Raw genomic sequence first — 23,522 nt, 5'->3', positions numbered from 1 at the left:
GGAAACAACCCAAGAACAGAATGGAAACAACAGAAAAGGGAAATTATATTAACTGAGAAAATAAGCTAGTACAAATAGTACATGAAAATAAACTTCAAAACATGCCCTAAGGGCTTACAATAGCATAAATCTGGAGATAATTTCTCCTTATGGCACCTCCTCTCAAATTCCACTCTGAACTGCCTTTTACAATGCCAGAAATCTCCTTAAATAGACCCCAGAGGGTTAAGGACTAGGAGTACATTCTAGAAAGTGCTAGTAGGTATCCACCAACCAAATAGAAGGTTCCAGAAGTTGCATTAGAAGTCAGTGCAAATCTAGAAGAATCCAGAAACGGTAACCGAACTTTTGAAAGGCATAACTTTTGAACCATAGCTCTGATTGATGAACCGTTTACATTTTCGGAAAGCTCTTGAAGTTCTCTATAGCCCTATGGACTAGCTTCACTCGTCCTCCATTTTTTGGCCCTTTTTGAGGTCATTTAATTCCCCTAACCTGACTTCAAAGCATTCTTAGGAGGTCTCCAAAACTCGAAAAACTGCAATAACTTTCAAACCGTGGGGCCTTTTGACCTGATTCTTTTTCTGGAATGCTCTAAATCACAATTACATTCATCTGGCCAATTCACACCTTCTAGGTCACCAAAATGATGGCCAAATTGCATGCTCCTATTTTTTTGGGATTTTCAAACACACTAATAGTGGAACTATGAGAGTTGGAACCTTTATTTGACCCAAATGGGTATCCAAAAATGTAAAGACATGAAACAGAAACTAAGTCTAAGTACATTTTTTTGGGTGACACAGGATTGCCCTTATACCTCTGGATGCTCCTGCATCAGACACCCAGGGTAGATTGAAAAGTGACCCTGTCACTTTATGGATGGTAGAGGAAATCCCAAGTGGGAAACCTTAGCTACTAAAATCCAAGTTGAGTCCTCGATCGGTCATCCTTCCCATTTGACCAAATACTCTTCATACTACCTATTTTTGGTACTCCTACCCACACGATGATCTAGAATGTCTTCTATCTCCTCCTTCTTAGAAGCAAGAATTGGACATGGCTCTAACACCAACTCATCATCTGCACCATCATCATAATACTCTGTTAAATCTGCAATGTTGAAAATGGGAGAAATCTGGATACCATCTGGCAGCTCCACTTCATATGCATTTCCTAAGTCATGTTTCTTCAAAATTTTGCAGGGGCCAAATTTCTTCATTTTCAACTTATTGTAAGTACCAGCTAGAAATCTTTCTTTTCATAAGTGCACCATGACTAAATCTCCTACTTGGAATTCCTTATGTCTTCTCCTTTGATCAACCCTAGCTTTATACTCTTGATTCATCTTGGTTATGTGTGCCTGAACCTCCTCATGTAGATGCTTGATATGTTCAACAAATTCCTCAGCTTCAGCACTTGTCCTTTCCCCTTGTTCTATCTTCCTCAGCTCTGGTGCAGTCCTTGGGCTATTCTCATATATAATTTGGAATGGTGATTTTCCAGTACTCCTATTTATAGAGTTATTATAAGCAAACTCTGCCTGTGGTAGAATTAAATCCCATCCCTTGTGCTTATCCCCAACTAAACATCTCAGTAAATTGCCTAGACTTTTGTTTACCACTTCTATTTGACCGTCAGTTTGTAGGTGATGCGTGGAACTGAATTTCAAGTCTATTCTCATCTTTTTCCACAATGTCCTCCAGAAATACCCCACAAATTTAGTATCTTTGTCAGAAACTATACTCCTTGGAAGAACATGTAGTCTTACCATCTCTTTGAAAAATAAGTCTGCAATATGGACAGCATCATGTGTTTTGTGGCATGGAATGAAATGTGCCATTTTGGAGAACCTATCAACCACCATGAATACTGAGTCATTACCCCTTTGTGTCCTTGGGAATCCAAGAACAAAATCTATACTTATGTCCTCCCATGGCCTTGATGGAACAGGCAATGGCTAATATAGGCCAGTATTGTGACTAAACCCCTTGGCAACTTCACAAACCTGGAAACTCTGTACAAACTTCTTCACATCCTGTGAAATTTGAGGCCAAAAATAATGTTCTCTAAGAATGGCAATGGTCTTATCTCGACCAAAATGTCCTGCCATTCCTCCACTATGTTTATCCTTAATCAGATTTTCCCTCATGGAACTCCTTGGAATGCATAATTGACTACCTTTGAACAACATGCCATCCTGAATCAAATAGTCTAACCACTTGGTTCTATCTACAACAACAGGTTCTTTACAAGCTTTCCATGCTTCAGCAAAATCAGGATCCTTAGGGTACAAATTCTTGAGTTCAACAAATCCAACTACTTCAACCTGCATTACTGTAAGCAACAACTACCTCCTACTTAGTGCATATGCAACCCTATTAGATTTTCCACTTCTATGCTTCAACACAAATGTATAGCTCTGCAAGAACTCTACCCACTTCATATGCCTCTGATTCAATTTACCTTGGCTATTTAGGTATTGTAATGCTTGATGATTAGTATACAAAACAAATTCCTTTGGCAATAAATAATGCCTCCATTTCTTTAAGGCCTGAACTATTGCATAGAACTCTTGATCATAAACAGAATACTTCTTCTTTGCATCATTCAATTTCTCACTAAAATATGCAATAGGCTTACCTTCTTGGCTTAATACAGCCCCAATAGCGTTGCCACTAGCATCACAATCCACCTGGAAAACCTTTCTAAAATCTGGACGTGCCAACACAGGCTGTTCTGTCACCTTCTTCTTCAGCAATTCAAAACTTCTCGCAGCCGCTACAGTCCATTTGAACTCTTTTCTATCCCCTCTTATTGTATTAGTTAGGGGTGCACATATGCCACTGAAATTCTTAATAAACTTCCTATAAAAACTAATCAGACCATGAAATGATCTTCCCTTAGTAGCAGACCTTGGAGTAGGCCATTCCAAGATGGCTTTTACCTTCTCTGGATCCATTTTTAGACCTTCAGGTGATATAACAAACCCCAAATAGACTAACTCCCTTTTTGCAAAGATACACTTCTTCAGATTAATTAACAGTTTCTCTTCCCTTAGCCTTTCAAGGACACTATGAATATGCAGTAAATGTTCTTCCAAAATCTTGCTGAAAATTAAAATATCATCCAAATAGACAATAACAAATTTTCCCAAGAACTTCTTAAGTACCTCATTCATGAGCCGCATGAAGGTACTTGGGGCGTTCGTCAGTCCAAAGGGCATGACTAACCACTCATAAAGACCCTCCTTGGTCTTGAAGGCTATTTTCCACTCATCTCCTTCTCGAAACCATATTTGATGATAACCACTCTTCAGATCTATCTTTGTGAAGTACTGAGCTCCACTCACGCAGTCCATAATATCATCCATCCTTGGCAAAGGAAACTGATACTTGATGGTGATCCTATTTATAGCTCGAGAATCTGTACACATCCTCTACTCTCCATCCTTCTTTGGTGCGAGTACTGCAGGTACTGCACATGGACTCAAGCTCTCTCGAATCAAGCCCTTCCTCAACAGCTCCTGAACTTGTCTATTTAGCTCCTCTATTTCAGTAGGAGTCATCCTGTGAGCAGCCTTGTTTGGAAAACTAGCTCCTGGAATCAGATCTATCTGATGACTGATTTTCCTTACTGGTGGCAATCCATCTGGAACATTATCAGAGATAATATCTCCAAACTCCCCTAGTAAATCTGAAACTTCAAGTGGTATTTCACTACTACCTTCTTTATCTTTCCTAGGAATCAAAGCATAGCACATATGCTAATGTTTCATGCCATCTAAAAACTTCCTTCCATCAACAAGACAAATCCTAGCACTGCTACATACCTTTTCACCTTCCTTTTTCATGGGCTTCAATTTGTGGTGAACTCCATCCTTTGTCAGAGAGTATGTGTTTGCATGTCCATCATGCACTGCATGTTTATCAAACTACCATGGTCTACCCAACAATAGATGGCAAAAAATTCATTGAAATAACATCACAGAGAACTTCATCATGGTAACTCCCAATTTTGAATTTTACTAAACATTGTTCACTTACCAGGACCTTATGATCATCTTTTACCCAAGCAATTCGATAGGACTGGGGATGTTTGTCCCTCTTGAGCTTCAGCTTAGAGACCATCTCTTCTGATACCAAGTTATCAGTGCTACCACCATCAATGATCATGTCACAACATTTATCCTCACACTTGCATCTGGTACGAAACAAACTCCTCCGTTGTCCTTGTTCAATCTCACCACTTAGTAGGACTCTTTCATTTACCAAGGTCTCTCCTCTTTTTGCATCCTCTGAATGTGATGATTGTGCATCCTCATCCACATGAGCAACCCTAGCTTGGTCCTCAACTCTCCTATCTATCCTTCCTTGTTGTTGAGGGCATTCAAAGGCACGATGACCTTCTTCATTGCAATGGAAATAGGTACCACAGAAGCCTCCTCTTCCTTGTCCACGTCCTCTACCTCTTCCTCTTTGATTTCCAAAGTCTTGATCATGGGAGCGGTTGAAACCCTCATTCCTCTGGTTTTTGCTAGTACCCACATCTTCATTTTTCTTTTGGGTTTCATTGCGGCCTCCACATGATCTACCGCTTCCCCTTCCTCCTTGACCACACCCTCTTTGTCTTCCTTCAAACCTTATATTCAACTTCTCTTCAACTCGTAGGGAAAATTGGTATGCCTCTTCAACACTGGTCATTCTTACCAGACTTAATTCCTCTTGGATGCTTGGTCGTAACCCACTGATATAATGAGCAACCTTCTCCTTATTTGCTTTTGCATGTCCCGCTCTAATCAAGAGTCGGTAAAAGTTCTTTGTATATTCTTGGACTGATCTTCTTGCTTGCTTTAACGCATGCATCTTCTTAAATAGATCCAGCTCGTAGTCCACAGGAATGAACTGCTTCTTCAATTTGTCCACCATGCGATCCCATCTTGTGATCTTCTCCTTTCCTCTTCTATTTATTTCCAATTGAACCTCTTGCCACCAGATTTTGGCATAGCCTTTCAGTTTGGCCTTTGCAAACTTAACCCTATCTGGGTCCCTGATATCCTCATACTCAAAGTATTCTTCCAGTTCATTGATCCAATCGATCAACTCATCTAGTTTCAGATTTCCTGAAAATACACCCACTTCAATTGTAGGTCTTTTCCCAAACTTAGTAATGGCCCTAAAAAGCCTTTCCTCTACAGGATTCAGAACTTCCTTGTCAACTTCCTCTTCTGGTCCAATTACTTCTTCTTCATTGTCATCCTCACTGTTGTCACCTGCGGCAACATTTTCTCCTCTACGAAGCTCCTCTTGCAATGCCTGCACCTTCCTTTGGAGGGCTCTAACCTCCTCAGGATTAATAGCTCTGGCTCTTCCACCATGCTCTCTTCATGGAGGCATCTTCTAACTTGAACCCACAACCACATAGTCCTAGTGCAAACTACCTCATAGTCGGCGCTCTGTCTACACACTCAGGAAAACTCACTCAGATACCACTTGATGGGGACACAACCCAAGAAAAGAATGGATACAACAGAAAAGGGAAATTATATTAACTAAGAAAATAAGCTAGTACAAATAGTACAGGAAAATAAACTTCAAAACATGCCCTAAGGGCTTACAATAGCATAAATCTGGAGATAATTTCTCCTTATGGCACCTCCTCTCAAACTCCACTCCGAACTGCCTTTTACAATGCTAGAAATCTCCTTAAATAGACCTCGGAGGGTTAAGGACTAGGAGTACATTTTAGAAAGTGCTAGTAGGTATCCACCGACCAAATAGAAAGTTTTGGAAGCTGTGTTAGAAGTCGGTGCAAATCTAGAAGAATCCAAAAATGGTAATCGAACTTTTGGAAGGCATAACTTTTGAACCGTAGCTCCGATTGACGGACTTTTTACATTTTCAAAAAGCTCTCGAAGCGCTCTATAGCCCTATGGACAAGCTTTGCTTGTCCCCCATTTTTTGGCCCTTTTTGAGGTCATTTAATGCCCCTAACCTAACTTCAAAGCATTCTTAGGAGGTCTCCAAAACTCAAAAAACTGCAATAACTTTCAAACCGTGGGGCCTTTTGACCTGATTCTTTTTCTGGAATGCTCTAAATCACAATTACATTCAAAATGATGGCCAAATTGCATGCTCCTATTTTTTTGGGATTTTCAAACACACTGATAGTGGAACTGTGAGAGTTGGAACCTTTATTTGACCCAAATGGGTATCCAAAAATGTAAAGACATGAAACAGAAACTAAGTCTAAGTACATTTTTTTGGGTGACACAGGATTACCCTTATACCTCTGGATGCTCCTGCATCAGATAGGAGATAGGGGGTAAGGGTAGTTGGGATTAGTTCTAGGAAATTATGATTTGGGTGGGGGGGTGGTGGTTCGAGACCAAGATTAATATAGTTCCTTTATAATAAGTTAAAGAAAGAACATTAGATTTAAAGAATTAGTAGATGGGTGGAGCATAGAAATAGGTAGGTAATGTAATTATTTTAAAATGTATGTTAGTATTATTTATTGGTTTTGTTTTGACATTTCAAGTATGAGAAGGTAGAGGTAAGGCTAGGTTGTAGGAAAATAATGGTATTGAATTTATTAATAGGAGTGCAATTAAGAATCAAATAAAAATTATTAGCATTTTAATTTAATGGACAAAAAAATGATGATGTGTAGTAATAATAGTTTATAAATTTCATATTTATTATGGCATGTTTAAATCAATATTAATTAAATGCATTCAATTTTTTTTCATTAGGGTACTGATACTTTTGAATAATTGATAAATAAATAAAGAATCAATTGAAATCAAGATCAAATACATATTCAATACTTAATTTTAAAACCAACACCGATAAATAAATAAATGATAATCAAATAGATAGTTAAAATACCTAATAGTAGAATATTGTAGTGATCAAGGCCAAGGAAGGGTGAGGTGTATGAGGTTTAGGGGTTATATATTTACGCAAATAAATGGAAATGGGAGGATTAATGGGGGCATATGTTTGAGGTAGGACAACCTGTAGTTGAAGTACTTAGGATAATCATAAAACATCTTCACATCTCTATACCCTGGAACCATTGTCTGAAAAATTGAATTTTCACTTGCATTATGAAGTGTCTTAATTTGGGTATGGAAGGTGAAGGGCATACATCCATAACATCTTAACCTAGTTTTGCATTCAATAATTAGCAACCAGGTGACCATCTCATAGGAAACTTGAAATCCAAGTTTCGAGTGGAACAATCTTCATCCCATCATCTAACTTGATCAGCTCCAAATTTTAAGGATAGATTATTCATCTTATCTTTAGATTTCACTCTCTTGTTTCAAAAAAAAAATTTAGATTTTTTTTTGCCTTGTAGAATTTTGGTAATGATATACTTGTATCAAAGCATTTGGTTACAACAATATGAGCCTAACCCATTATGTCTAACCTATGAACTACAACTTTGTATAGGATGCTCGCAGTCACCTACAATGGTCATCGAAGGGCCAAAGGTCCTAGAAAAAACCTAACTTTCCAAGACGGGCTAGGATAGGATGCGGGAGGACCCCTACTAGGCCAACCTCCAAATCTTGATCAAGTTTTTTTGGGGTAGTGTAGTAGAGATTACCACCTATCATTCCACAACTAGGAAAGTAGGATGCAAAGGGGCATGGGGTTGATATCAGGGAGAGAAGTAGGGGTCCCCCACCTAGACTTGTAGAGGATCAAGGGGAAGCATCTTGTTGGTAAACATATTTTTTCTTTCATATTATTAATCTTTAATGCCCAATTCAGAACAATATATGATCACAAATAGTTGGAAAGCTCTTTATGCATATTTTAGCTTTCCTCTAAATTGGTAGGTACAACTCCCTAGAATAGATATGCAATGAATTTTGTTTTCTTCCTAAAAAACTTTGGGGTATGTTCTTAACCTGAGAACAATAGAGGGATAACTGAGCTAGACCTAAATAAAATCTAACTCAAGTAGATAAAAACTTCTCAATACTGAAATATATTTATGCATCCATACATCTTATGAATCCATAAATTCCATCCACATAATTGACTGATGCTGAACTAAACAAATTCAAATCTAAACTATGACTAATAAATTAGAAATACTAGTAGAATCTCTTCATTGAATGAACTATAACAATAACTATCACATTGAGTCATTGCCTCAAAATAGGGGAGGTAAAATTCTATTCTTCCCTTGTTCCAATTTAAACAAAAGAGAAAACATGAGCTAAATACAATCCTAACTGGAATAGAAAATGATTGACATAAAATACCATTCAATTGTCTATGCAACAAAAAGTACTTCAAACCAAAAATTTTGGGACCATTTATTAATCTTTTCAATTCATACATATAGTGTTTTTAAGATGACCGATACAATGGAAGTTTAATTGGTTCATCTTCTGAGGGTGACAAACGGAAAGGTGCCAATTTTTCATATTACAAAATTACAAAAGAAAACAAAAAGAGAGCATAACGTGAATCATTTAGACTTCTTTCCCTTTTCTATTTTTTCTATATGTGACTCTGCAACAACCATTATTGGGATTAGCTCCTCATGATTGGGAACGTGTATATTGGTGAATCATAAAAGCCATTTTGCATGTTCCCTTGCCAACTCTTTTATGGCATTCAAATGATCCAACAATTCCTCCATGGCCACATGTATCCATCCACTGAGCGCCTGGATTTCTACAATTTTGTTCTAGCGACTAGAAGCCACTATGGACAAATTATCCAAAAAAGTAGAGAAGTTACTTTTCATCACTTCCACCCTAATGAGGTCCTTTCCTTGACCACTGGTTTGAGAGTTAGTGTGTATCCCTCTCATCAATTCAAATCCTTTATCTTGAGTCTTCTTTATTTTACCCTCTATTTCCTTGAGCCCCTTCTCAGCTTCTTGGATCATTTCTAGCTTGAATTGCATACTTTGAAACCATTCAAACAAAGGTTCATTCCCTTTGTTTAGAATCTTGGCTTCAACTGCTTCTTTTTCTTTCATCTGGACGATCATCTTTAAAAGGGAGATGCATTCATCACACCTAACTCTTTCTCTGGCCAGACTATTATTTTTAGATAATAAGTTATCTTCTTCTATTTCTAGTCTGAGGATAACATTTCCAATTTGATCTATGAGAGAAACTCCTCCTAATTTGAGTCTCTCAATCCACTCTCTACCAATCTGGCCATAGAGATTATCTTCTTGGAGCTAGGAAATGAGAGCTTGCACTTCAGTTGCACTAGGAGTCTGAGTTGACTAGATACCTATTAAACTTATTCAATTCTTCTATTTCTACCTTCATCTTTATCTTTGACAATTTGAGACTCTCTAATTGTCCATCTATCACTTCATTACTTGATCTCCACAAGCCAACCATTGTATCATGTCTAGCTTCCCCAATGTTGATTGAATGGAAAGTAAAATCATCAGGAGTCATACACTCAATTCTCCCTCCTTTGTTTAGCTTTTCTATCTCCATTTTCAAGTGCCCTATTTTTGGATCTTTCCCAAGTAAGGATAGAGTCTTCTACTTCTTAACTTTTGTCAATGTAGCCCTAGAAAGAACCGTGAGGGATACAATGTCTTTTGTAGAAATACTCTCATCCTTTCTCTTTCTTTTCCTTTCCAATGTATCTTCTAGCCAAGAATCAGTTCTTATCACCTTGGAAGCTATTCCAAGTGATTTGATTTTAAACATCTTCTTCTTCACTAGAGTCATGGCTACAATAGTTGAAGAGAAAGGATTCTTTGAGTCCTTTGCAATGAGTTTGGAAGAAGCTTGGCCCTTCTTCATCTTAGAAGTCTTCTTCATCTCTTCATCCAATTTAGTTGACTCACTACTACTACTTTTTCCATCCTCTAAGTCTACTATATGTATTGGGGAGCCACCTGGCCTAAAAATTGAAGCACTTGCTGATGGCATGAGGCTATGAAGAGGGGATGGGATTGGAGTGGTATGCGAAGAAGGAATAGGGTTAGTGTGAGGAGATGGAACTAGAGTAGTATGTGGGGAAGGTATTAGAGTAGGAGCACTATCATTTGGTTCTTTTGTTTTCTTCTCTTCAGTGCCTATTTGGGTTCCTATAACTGGCAAGGAACCATCATGACATGTTGGGGCTATAGGAACATTCTTATCTGGGGGTTGATCACCTCTATTTATAGGTTGAGCTAGTCCTTTGGTGGAAGCTATGGTCACACCAACTGTAGCACTCTGAGATGAAGTAGGTGTTGTAGCTACTAGAGAGGCTTAAGTGGTTGCAACCTTACTCTGGCTCTTTCTGGTTGTCCACTAGACCCATTTCCCAATTCTTTTGATTATCCTTGCCATCATAATATCAAGACTCTCCTCTACATCCACATATGGCTCAAAACTTATAGGAATTCCCCTTAATTTAGTCAGATATTTATTTCTATACATATTTTGACCATCATCTTCTAATCGTTCTACATTGAGATCAATGCCATATGTCTTTATTTGCTCCACTGTGAGTCTCACAAATGTACAATCATGGCTCTCCAACTCATCTCTGCAATCTACCCAATAATCCTCCAAAGTAGTGACATGTTTGATCACACTCCTAATTTGAAGCACCTCCCTTGCATATCCATTTGGGTCAAACATGGGCCTCAACTTCATATTCCTCCATTTTTTACTTATTCTTGAATGTCTTGAGCATGTTTTTAGCATCAGACCAAGAATCACAACTATAAGCCCCCACCTTCATGGGGAACTCATATCCCTTCTACCTTAGATTGGTGCTTAGCACATTTACTTGGATAGCTTGTCTTACAATTTCTATGAGCATGATCGTTTCACTTGGGTATCTGGGCAACTTCAAAGGAAATCCATTGAAAGTTGCAAGATGCAAATATGAGAAGGATGAGAATTGAATGAAGTAGCTACCAAATTAACTAATGGCCACCATTTCATTTGGGCTAAACCTCCTTTTTGGGCATCCTTGTAGCTCCCTACAAATTCTCATTGTAAAAGAGTCATTATCCCTGACATACTTTGCATAACTATTCTATAACTACAAGCATGGATAAAATTCATAAATTTATACATCATCAGCAAAATCCTCTATTCTGGGAAGGCCTGACCATAATTGTAAAGAAGAAAACATATAAATCGGGAAAGAAGACATGTAGAAGGTATTGTAGAGCTTTACAGCACTAAGAGCTCTAGACAGAAGTTCACTCACCTCATATGCCTAATCAACATAATGTGTGTCTGAACAGATGATTTGCACTAAAGAGAAATATTGTTCTACAAAATTGAGTGCTTCTACCTCACCTTTCAACTGATGCAAAAGAACCAGGATGTCCACAATTTTGGGCGTGGGATCAGTGCCAAAAAGGGTCTTAGGAACCTTACTCTAAGGTCCTCATGGCTTTTGGAACCAAGACCTCATGATTTCTTTTTGTCACACCATCTTCTTCAAGGAGAACTTGAACATGGCTCCTCTAATGGTTAATTTGGAAAATTCTTTCGACTCTGGAATCCAGAGGCAATTGACTACAATTTTCCAATCAATTGAGATCAAAATTGTATGATTCGAAAACAATTTTTTTTTAGTATCTAGATTGTAATGGTTAATGCATTCAACGATCAACTCAGGGGCTTGAATTGCTACTAGAAACCTAGCTACTTCCACTAGCTTGCTTCCTTGGAGTTTCTCTATTATTTTGTGGATTGGCTCTATCTTCAACCTTCTTTGGAAATCTTGCATGTTGAAGAAGTAGAGTGAAGTATCTATAACATTTTGCAATGCCAACTTAATCCCATTCAGTCCATCAAAACCAATGAATCTTGTTGCCATCTTAACTGAGATAGAGATGAACTCTAAATCTTAAAATTGAAAATAGTACAGAGAGTAGAGCTTTGTAGCTATGAGGATTTTGAAATCACTATTCAATTCAATAGCATAACAGTTCAAATAAGAAAGTGGTAATTTAAAAATCTGCTATGTTCATCTCTATATAGAAATCCCAATCCACCCATTAATCTTCAAGATCCATGCCACACAAGTGAATTAAAGGATAAATCCTTTAGACTAGTAAATGTGAGGGTTTCTAATGGATTTTTATATGTCATTTCACTATTCCAATTGGCCCAACTATTATGTTCCTTTATTACAAACTTACTTTCTCATTTTTCACCAAGTTGCAGAGAATTAAGAATGGAGTACTCCATGGGGAAAAATCCACCTAGCTAGATTTTGCTCAAGATTCCTTCCCAAATGTGATCAACTAGCTTCCATTATCCTTTTTAAGAATATTGCAATTAATCTATGAGCCCAACATGCTTGTAGAAGTGATTTTTCAATGGATGTGGAAAATCATTTCAAAGGGTTGAAAACCCACCGAGGAGAAGGCAACTTTTATTTTTTTGCCTTTTTTCTCATTTTCACTTAGCCCTTTGATTCAATGTGTCCCTAAGGTTCAAAAAATCTTCAAAGGGCTGCAAAAATGAAAAATTAAACCACTTACATGCTTTTCTCCCTTAAAAATTCCTTTGTCAAAAAACTAACTTCCTGGGTCAAAAACCTGCTGTAGAGAAGCTACTTTAGAGTTTTCCACTAGATGCTATTCTAATCATTATGATGATTTCTAACTAACTCCCAATGTAGAATACTATAATGTAGGAACAATCTATCCATAAAACAACTCATTTCCTCCCTTTTAGCTTATATACCTCTTTTGTTGACCTCTGGGAAAAATCACCCCCACAATTTAAAATTCCAACAAGGAGAAGCCAATGCTAGGTTTTCCATAGACTTTGTTTTCTTTATTTGCAAACTATAATAAGTCATGAGAAATTTCATTCTTGGAAGTGACTTTGTAAAGATCATGATATAACCCAAGAATCTCCATCAAAAGGTTCCTATACTACCCATAAAACTCACAAAAACAAGGGAAACCCACCCTATTATGTAATGTGGGAGAAGAAGGAAGATGAAAACCTGATGGAGAAACTTTGCACTTGGGGAAAAGAAAAAGACTCAAACATACTTAAACCTAATTGAGACACAAGACCATTTCCCACTTTGCATAATGGGTACAGGATAAAAAGTGGGGCAACCATTGGCTCTAATTGGGGACTTGGGTTGACTAAACCCAAGCAACGAACTCAAAATCTCTAGTTTCAAAAAAGAAGGTAAAAAGGTGGCAACACAACAAAATACAACAAGAAAAAGAATAGGAAAATAAAAGCAAATTAAAAAAGGCTAACTAGGAAACACAGACAAATACTAAGCCAAACTATAATACAAATACAGGGGTTACCTATTTTCAGTTAGCAATTTGATAAAGCTTCAGATCCCAACCATTATAGGTTAGGGGTAATACTTTTCCATCTCCATATGCTAATTTGAAAGAATTATTTCAATTGCCTGATGAATTCTAAATGGGCCTTTCCATACAGTATCCAATTTCTTATGCATTCCTTTTGGAGCACTTCGCTTATCCCAAAGCAGCACACTATCTTCTACCATGAATTTTTGGGGTCTTGTTTTCTTATCAAATAGATCCTTCACTTACATCTAGTGTTGTGTGATGTGATCTATGATTTCCTCTCTTTCTTCTTCAAGTTTGCTCAAGTACAGGATCCTCTTTTCTAAACCATCTTTAAAAACATCATCTTCAATTACTATTCTTAGTCTATTTGTAGCTAATTCTAGAGGTAAGGGGAGATTAGCTTCAGTTCCATAAACTAATTTGAAAGGAGATATGCCAATTGCCCTTTTAGGTTTCACTCTATCTACCCAAACCACATCATGAATCTTTTTATGCCAAGTCTTTTGGTTTTCTGAGACCAATTTCTTAACAATATTCATCAAATTCTTATTATTGGACTCAGCTTGACCATTTCCTTGAGAGAAGTAATTAGATGAATGTCCTACAATGATCCCATATTCAAAGCAAAAATTGGTAATTTCAATAAAATAAAATAAGATGCATTACCCATCACTAGTTTAATAGGAAGACCGAACTTGACCAATATGTTCTCCTTCATGAATTCACACACCACTTCATAACTAGTTTTCTTAGTAGCTTTAGCTTCTACCCACTTGGTGTAGTAGTTAGTCAAAATTATCACATATTAGTGACCATCACTAGATGTAGGACTAATTAGACCAATTAATTCAAGACCCCATTGCTAAAAAGGTCCTTCAATGATAACAAGTCTCAATGGCAGAGTAGCTAATTGAGGACGTCTAGAGAACATCTTGCACTTCTTACATTTTGCTACCTAGGCGTATGCATCTTTAAACATCCCAGGCCTATAATAACATTGCCTTAGTATCTTAAAAGTTGTGACTAAAGATGAGAAATTTCCTCCACAAGCTTCATCATGAAATGTTTTCAACAACTTTTCTTGATTTTATTTGTCTATGCACCTAAGGAAAGTGCCATCAATGGTTTTTTTGAATAGTTTACCATCCCAATCACATACTTAGTTGCTTTTAATTTAAGATCTCTCCTTTTTTTTGCAGTCAAACCCTCTAGAAATTCACCATATGTCAGTAGATAAGAGATATTTTTAAACCATGAATCGTAGAGGCCTATAGCCAACACCAACTACTTCTCTCCCAATTCTTCTAATTGTTCAGTTATCTTGTTTTCTGCAATCACCTTGCATAGAGAATTTCCCATTATTAGCTTGGTAGGTTTTATTTCTATATAATACTCTGGTATCTTTTCCACTCATGCTCCTCTAACACTACAACCCACATCTTGCTCTGTCAATACACTCTTTACTGCTACATTTGGGACAAAGCCCATAGAATGTGAATACAAGATATAAAACTAAAAAAATTTAAGGGCTTTAACCACTAAAAAGGTGTCCTTTTCAATCTGTAAATATTTCAATTCATGATTCTTCAAAGGTATCCTCATGAAAGCTATTGGGGCTTTTACCCCCTAATAATTTTCTTGCATAAGTATGGCTAATAGGATGTGTTCAAAAGAATAACAATAAATGATGAAATCTTGTTTATAATTTGGATGACATAACACCAGGGCATTAGCAATAGTGGTCTTTATATCTTGAAAGGCTTGCTTTCTTACCTCATTCCATTTGAAACTTGAATTTCCTTTCATCATATCCACTATATGTTTAGTTGTTTCTACGAAATCAACCACAAACCTTCTGAGGAAATTCACCTACCCAAAGAAAGATTTGACTCCTATTTTATTCGAAGCCAAGCTCAATCTTTGAATGGCCTCTACCCATTCAGGGTTAATCCTAATGCCTTCCTAGGACACTATATGACCTAGGAGTTTCCCCTTTGTTACACAAAAAACTAACTTCTTAGGATTGAGAGAAATCCCATCCTCTCTGCATCTTTACAAAACTTTCCTCAAATTTTCCTTATGGTCTTTCCTTTTTCTTGAGAACACAGTGAGGTCATCCAGGTATATGACTATGATTTAGTCTTTCAAATTGGAAAATGTCTTACTCATGCATATTTGGAATGTAGTACCAACGTTGATAAGTTCAAAAGGCATTCTGTGATATGCAAATGTACCCCAAGGAGTAGTGAACACCATCTTATGCTGGTCTTTCTCCTCTACTTTGACCTAATTATAACCTGAGAAGCCATCAAGCATAGAAATCATTTTAGATTGTGCCACTATTTACAATAAATAATCCATATTAGGAAGAGAAAAGTTATGTTTTAGGGATGCTTGGTTCAGATTGTGGAAATCTACACAAATTCTTATTTCTTCGTTCTTCTTTCTGACAGGTACTATATTGTCTATCCAAGTGGAATGATGAATGGGATAAATGATTCTTGCTATTAACATCTTATCTACTTCCCAGAAGATGGCATTAGTGACTTTAGGATTGTAGTTCCTTTGTTTTTGCTGAAAAGGGACTGCATTAGGCTTCAATGGGATTTGGTGTTTTACCTTCCCATCTCTATAACTTTTCAAATCTTCATAGCTCCACACAAAAACAACTCTACATTCCATAAATAGATTTCTCATGACTTCTTTCTCTTTAGGCAAACAACACTTCCCAATGTTAATCATTCTAGGATTATGAATATCTCCAATATTAACTCCTTCATATTCACAGATTGTTGGCCCTTTTTCTACTCTCTTTTGCTTTATGTAAGCATCATGTCTATTTAAAAAAAATTCTAAAGCCATGAAATATGGGGGAATAATGTTACCTTTTAGCTAAAATTCTCCATTTTGATTTTGTTCCCCACTTGCACCAGAGCTTTTATGGTTACTTCCATTGGATTCATGCTCAAAACTAGACCTGTCATTTTCAAGGAACATTTGCAAACTCTTATCATCATTGAGAACTTGCCATGATTCTGTGTTATCTAGAATGGTAGATCGATACACAATTTCAATCTGATACTTTTTGTCTTTGAAATCTGAGTGAGGAAGTAATAGGGAGGTAGAGACTGCTAAGGAATCAGCTTTGGTATTCATCTCTCTCAGAACCACTTCAATAGAGAAGGTATTTAGACCTTCAATCTCATCCTAGACTTTGTTTTTTTAATTCTTTAGCTTGTGATTTTTAATAGAATATTGTCCTTTTACCTACTTTACAATAAGCTCTGCATTACCTTGAGCTTTTAAATTTTTTATCCCTCTTTCTTTTGTTTTTACTATCCCCAATAATAAGGCCTCATATTCCACGGTGTTATTTGTATTCCCAAATTCTAATTTGAAAGCCATAGGTTTAGGTTCTCCTTCCAGGGATATCAATACTACACCTACTCCAAATCCTAAGTTGGCACAACTTCCATCAAATTCAAGTGTCCATATACTTGATGCATCTTCATTTCCTTTAAAAACTTCCTTTCTTTGATTCTCATCTATTTGTTCATCTAAGCCTTCTTCAGTAAACAACATATAGTTTCCGAATTCTAGCTCTTGGTAGAGAATATAAGCTTTAGGGTCATCTAATTTCAAGATCCTAAACTTTTCCTTCTCCTCAGGTTTTAATTTAACTTTTTTATTCCCAATAGGTATGACTACCTAAGACCAGTCTAGCTTTATTTCTCCTCCTAAATCTTGACAAAAACTTCTACTTACTAGGAGTCCATAATTGGCTAGAATATCAGCTACCAAAATAGTCAATAGGAGCTTCTTTTTTGGGTGAGAAGCTAAGGCTACATGAGTGTCTTTAATCTGCCCAAGTAAGGGAACTTGTTTAACATCCATCGAGTAGCACCTTCCATGTACTTTAGTGAGATTGAGAACCAAGGCTTTGGCTATAGAATAAAGCATAACATTATCTGATGCACCTAAATCTATTATACAATTACTGGGTTTACATCCATTAATATACAATGAAATATAAAAAGGCTCAAGTTTTTGCCCTAGGGATGTTGCTAAGACTATAGAGTCTTCTTAGTTAAACAAATTAGATGTCAAGGTTTCATCCTCTTTCTCAACCATTACATTACAATTCACATCTAATGTACTTCCTTTACACCAGTCTACCAGTCTTTCTAACTCAAAAGGATGTGACTGTAAATAATCAATAGTGGAAATTTGAATTTTTGACTCTTCAAAAAATTGAATGAAATCAAAAGATGTCTTTTCCTTACCCATCTATGAAGTAGTTGTTCCTTGATCAGCATGTGTATTACTTGTTGAAGGACTGGAGTCATTTTTGTGAGTGTGACTAGAGGATGATTTTTCAACCTTTGCCCACGAGTAAGCACTATGTATGAAGTTCCATTGATGGTTGCATAACACTCACCTTTTGGTTTAGAATCCAATTCGTATTCCAAAAATAAATTTCTAGAGTCACCATTTGGATAGGAATCAAACTCTGAACAAGGAGACATAGTGTTTAATTTGCTAGTAGATAACAATTGCATCATGTGGGCAGTCTCTAGACAACTCTCATTTTCATGATCTAGTGGTCAAATGAAAGACACACATATTTCCTTTTCTCGATGCCACCTTAATTTGAAACCTACATTGTGAAATTGTAAGCCGTGAAAACCTACCTTCGTTGCTTCTTCTTGATGAATTTTGATAATTCCACTGATAGGGACTATTGAATCCGGGTAACTGCTTCTTCATTGCTACCAGCTCATTTAACAATTTCTGAATCATCTCCTCTGATGACATGGTATTACTGGAGCTTCCTTTAGTTTAAAGTTCTTGTTTCCATTTTCTCATGAAAATCAAATTGTCCTCACACTCAATCACCTTCTTTTGTGTGTTAACTAGATTCATGGGATGTGCTCTCCTTAAATCATAATTGACATCTAGAGGCATTTCACTAATAAAGAAAGTTTATTAAATTACCAAGTGTGGGTCTATTAGCAACTGGAATTCTGCTAATCATCTTATTGAATTTGGCAAAAAAATCCCTCATGCTCATAGTTGGTTGCTTCTTAATTGAAGTTAACTATGTTTGTAGGGCATTTTCATCTTCTATGGTCTTAAATCTTGTCTCAAAGGCTATCCTTGATGTATTCCAATTGGTTATTGAGCCATTTGCTAGATGGTTAAACCAGTCTGCTACATCATCTGTGAGGGTCTCTATAAACAATCATACAACAACATCTTCATGTCCCACCCCTAAGCTATGAGTGGCTACAAAGAAAGCTTTAATGTGTTCATCTGTAGTGACTTTCCCATAACTTGATAATTTAGGGAAATTCTTCCTTGAACTAGCCAAAAGTGGATGATAAGTGTTTAACGCTAAGGGTCCTATTGCCATAGCCCATGGAGTAGCCACGATTGTCCTAGTAGTATACGGTAGGAAATTAACAATTGGGGGAGCAGTAACTCGGAAAGAGGGTCTACTCCCACTTTTACCTTCACTTTTTCATTTTGGGATGTCTAAAATAAGAAAGCCAAGCTCTAAAATTTTATCAAAGATAGGGTCTTGCCCACCCTATTCCTTGGTACTTTTGAGGAACCTAAATTGTTCTAGGATGTTGGGTCTAGTTTATCTCTGAGCTTCTTGTCTTGATTGTCTTTTTGCTCTCTAAATATCTCTCCTTTGAATAGCTCTCTCCAAGGCTTCAACTCTTTTTTCTTCTTCTTCTAATACCTGGCTAGCATTCCTGTAATGTTCAATGTTCCTTCTATGTCTCCAAATGAATGTGTTAAGGGATAAAATTATGTCCTCTTGGTCATCTTGAAAACCAAGGTTAGATTGGAGCATTGGAATTATACTTTCATGAGGTAGTACCATTTTCCCTCATGGCATAGGCTTTTTGATTAAGCAACTATTCATCTCCCCAGTGCAGTTGCCCAAAATTTGTTGGTAAAAAAATTTGTTCTTTCAGATTATTACTCTTTAATGCCCAATTTAGAATAATATCCAATCACAAATAGTTGTAAAGTTATTTATGGATATTTTAGTTTCCTCTAAATTGGTAGGTACAGCTCCCTAGAATAGATTTGCAATGAATTTTGTTTTCTTCCTAAACTACTTTGGGGTATGTTCTTAACCCAAGAATAATAGAGGGATAACCGAGCTAGGCCTAAATAAAATCCAACTCAAGCAAATAAAAACTTCTCAATACTAAAATAGATTTATGCATCCATACATCTTATGAATCCATAAATTCCATCCACATAATTAACTAATGCTGAACTAAGCTAATTCAAATAAAAAATATGACTAATAAATTAGAAATACTACCATAATCTCTTGTTGAATGAACTATAACAATAATTATCACATTCATCTATTGCCTCAAAATAGGGGAGGTAAAACTCTGTTCTTCCCTTCTTCCAATTTAAGCAAAAGAGAAAACATGAACTAAATACAATCCTAACTGGAATAGAAAATGATTGACATAAAATACCATTCAATTGTCTTTGCAACAAAAAGTACTTCACACCAAAAAATTTCCAACCCTTTATTAATCTTTTCAATTCATACATATAGAGTTTTTAAGATGATTGTTACAATGGAAGTTTAATTGGTTTATCTTCTGAGGGTGAAAAATGGCAAGGTTTCAATTTGTCATATTACAAAATTACAAAAGAAAAGAAAAAGAGGGCATAACATGAATCATTTAGACTTCTTCCCCTTTTTTGTTTTCACTCTATCTGACTTGGTAGAAACCATTATTGGGATCAACTCCTCATGATTGGGCACATGTATATTGGTGAATCTCAAAATCCATTTTGCATGTTCCCTTGCCAACTCTTTTACAATATTCAAATGATCCAACAATTCCTCTACTGTCACATGTATCCATCCATTGAGCACCTGGAGTTCTATAGTTCTATTTTGGCTACTAGAAGCCACTATAGACAAAATATCCAAAAAATTAGAGAAGTTACTTTTCATCATTTCCATCCTAATGAGGTCCTTTCCATGACCATTTTTTTGAGAGTTAGTGTGTAGCCCTCTCATCAGCTCAAATCCTCTATCTTGAGTCTTCTTTATTTTACCCTCTATCTCCTTGAGCCCCTTCTCAGCTTCTTGAATCATTTATATCTTGAACTGCATATTTTGGAACCATTAAGACAAAGGTTAATTCTCTTTCTTTAGAATATTGTCTTAAACTACTTCCTTTACTTTCATCTAGATGATCATCCTTAAAAGGGAGATGCATTCATCACACCTAACTCTTTCTCTGGCTAGAGTATTACTATTAGATAATATGTTATCTTTTTTTGTTTCCAATCTAAGGATAACATTTCCATTTTGATGTATGAGAGAAACTCCTTTTGATTTGAGTCTCTCAATCCACTCTCTATAGATTTGGCCATAGTTCCTATCTTCATAGAGCTGGGAAATGAAAGATTGCATTTTAGTTGCACTAGGAGTCTGAGTCACAAACATTCTAGAAATAGTTGATAGTGGAGTGAATGGCTACCTAATAAAATTATTCAATTCTTCTATTTCTACCTTCATCTTGGTCTTTGACAACTTGAGACTCTCTAATTGTCCCTCTATCACTTCATTACTCAATCCCCACAAGCCAACCTTTGTATCATGTCTGGCTTCCCCGAGGTCAATTGAATGCAAAGTAAAATCATCAGGAGTCATATCCTCAATTATCCCTCCTTTGTTAAGCTTTTCTATCTCCATTTTCAAGTACCCTATTTCTTGATCTTTCCCAAGTATGGATAGAGTCTTCTGCTTCTTAACCTTTGTCAATGCAATCCCGGAATGAACTGTAAGGGATACTGTGTCTTTTATAGAAACACTCTCATCCTTTCTTTTTGTTTTCCTTTCCAAAGTATCTTCTAGCCAAGAATCAGTTCTTATCACCTTGGAAGCTATTCTGAGTGATTTGATGCTAAACATCTTCTTCTTCACTAGAGTCATGGCTATAGTAGTTGAAGAGAAAGGATTCTTTGAGTCCTTTGACATGAGTTTAGAAGAATCCTGGCCCTTCTCCATATTTGAAGTCTTCTTTTTCTCTTCATCTAATTTAGTTGACTCATTGCTACTACTTTTTCCATCCCCTAAGTCTATTATTTGTATGGGGGATCCACCTAGCCTCAAAATTAAAGCACTTTTTCATGGCATGGGTCTATGATGAGGGGATGGGATTGGAGTGGTATGTAGAGAAGGAATAGGGGTAGTGTGAGGAGATGGAATAGGATTAGTATGTGGGGAAGGCAATAGAGTAGGAGCACTATACTTTGGTTCTTCTTCTTTCTTCTCTTTAGTGCTAGTTTGGGTTCCTATAATTTTCAAGGAACCATCATGACATGTTGGAGCTATAGGAACATTCTTATCTAGGGGTTGATCACCTCCACCTACAAGTTGAGCTGGTCCTTGGGTGGAAGCTATGGTCACACCCATTGTAGCACTTTAAGATGAAGTAGTTGTTACAGCTACTGGAGAGACTTGAGTGGCTACACCCTTACTTTGGCTCTTTCTGGTTGTCCACTTGACCCATTTCCCAGTTCTCTTAAGTATCATTGCCATCATAATATCAAGACTCTCCTCTACATCCACATATGACTCAAAACTAATTGGAGTTCCCCTTAATTTAGTTAGATATGTATTGCTATACATATTTTGACCATCATCTTCAAATCCTTCTACATTAAGATCAATGCCATATGTCTTTATTTGTTCCACCATGAGTCTAGCAAATGTATGATCATGTCTCTCCAACTCATCTCTGCAATCTGCCCAATAATCCTCCAAAGTAGTGACATGTTTGATCACACTCCCAATTTGAGGCACCTCCATTGCATATCCATTTGGGTCGAACATGGGCCTCATAGCTTCATATTCCTCCAATTTGTACTTATTCTCGAATGGCTTGAGCATGTTTTTAGCATTAGATTGAGAATCACAACTGTAAGACTTGACCTTCATGGGGAACTCATATCCCTTCTTCCTTAGACTAGTGCTCAACACATTTACTTGGATTACTTGTCTTACAATCTCTACGAGCACGATCATGTTGCTTGGGTATCTAGGTAGCTTTAGAAGAAATCCGTTGAAAGTTGCAAGATGGAAATATGAGGAGGAGAATTGAATGAAGTAGCTACCAAACTGACTAATGGCTACCATTGCTTTTGGGCTAAACCTACTCTTTGGGAATCCTTGTAGCTCCCTACAAATTCTCATTGTAAAAGAGTCATTGTCCCTAGCATACTCTGCATAACTATTTTGTAACTACAAGCATGGATAAAATTCATAACTTTTTAAATCATCAAAAAAATCCTCTATTTTGGGAAGGTCACACCACAATTGTAAAGAAGACAACATATAAATTAGGAATGAAGATGTGTAGAAGGTACTGTAGAACTTTGCAACACTGAGAGCTCTATACAGATGTTCACTCATCTCATACGCCCAATCAACATAATGTGTGTCTGAATAGATGATTTGCATTAAAAAGAAATATTGTTGTACAAAATTGAGTGCTTCTACCTCACCTTTCAAGTGATGCAAAAGAACTAGGATGTCCATAATTTTAGGCTTGAGATTAGTACCAAAAAGGTCTTAGGAACCAAGACCTCATGATTTCTTTCTGCCACACCATCTTCTTCAAGGAGAACTTAGACATGGCTCATCCCATGGTTAATTCAAAAAATTATTCCCGCTCTAGAATCTAGAGGCAATTGACTACAATTTTCCAATCAATTGAGATCAAAATTGTATGATCTGGTGAAAAAATTTGTTTAGTATCTAGATTATAATGGTTAATGCATTCAATGATCAACTCAAGGGCTTGAATTGCTACTAGAAACCTGGCTGCTTCCACTAGACTACTTCCTTGGAGTTTCTCTATTATTGGGTGGATTGGCTTTTTCTTCAACCTTCTTTGGAAACCTTGCATGTCAAAGAGGTGGAGTGAAGTACCTATAAAATTTTGCAATGTCAACCTAATCCCATTTAGTCCATCAAAACTAGTGAATCTTGTTGCCATCTTAACTAAGATAGAGATGAACTATAAATCTTAAAATTGAAAATAGTATAGAGAGTAGAGCTTTGTAGCTATGAGGATTTTGAAATCACTATTCAATTCAATAGCATAATAGTTCAAGTAAGAAAGCAGTAATTTGAAAATCCATTATGTTCATCT

The sequence above is a fragment of the Cupressus sempervirens genome, chromosome 2, assembly GCF_028749045.1.
Source record: "Cupressus sempervirens isolate cs-2001-9-10 chromosome 2, ASM2874904v1, whole genome shotgun sequence".
Classification (NCBI taxonomy): Eukaryota; Viridiplantae; Streptophyta; class Pinopsida; order Cupressales; family Cupressaceae; genus Cupressus; species Cupressus sempervirens.
This window is presented reverse-complemented; position numbering follows the sequence as displayed.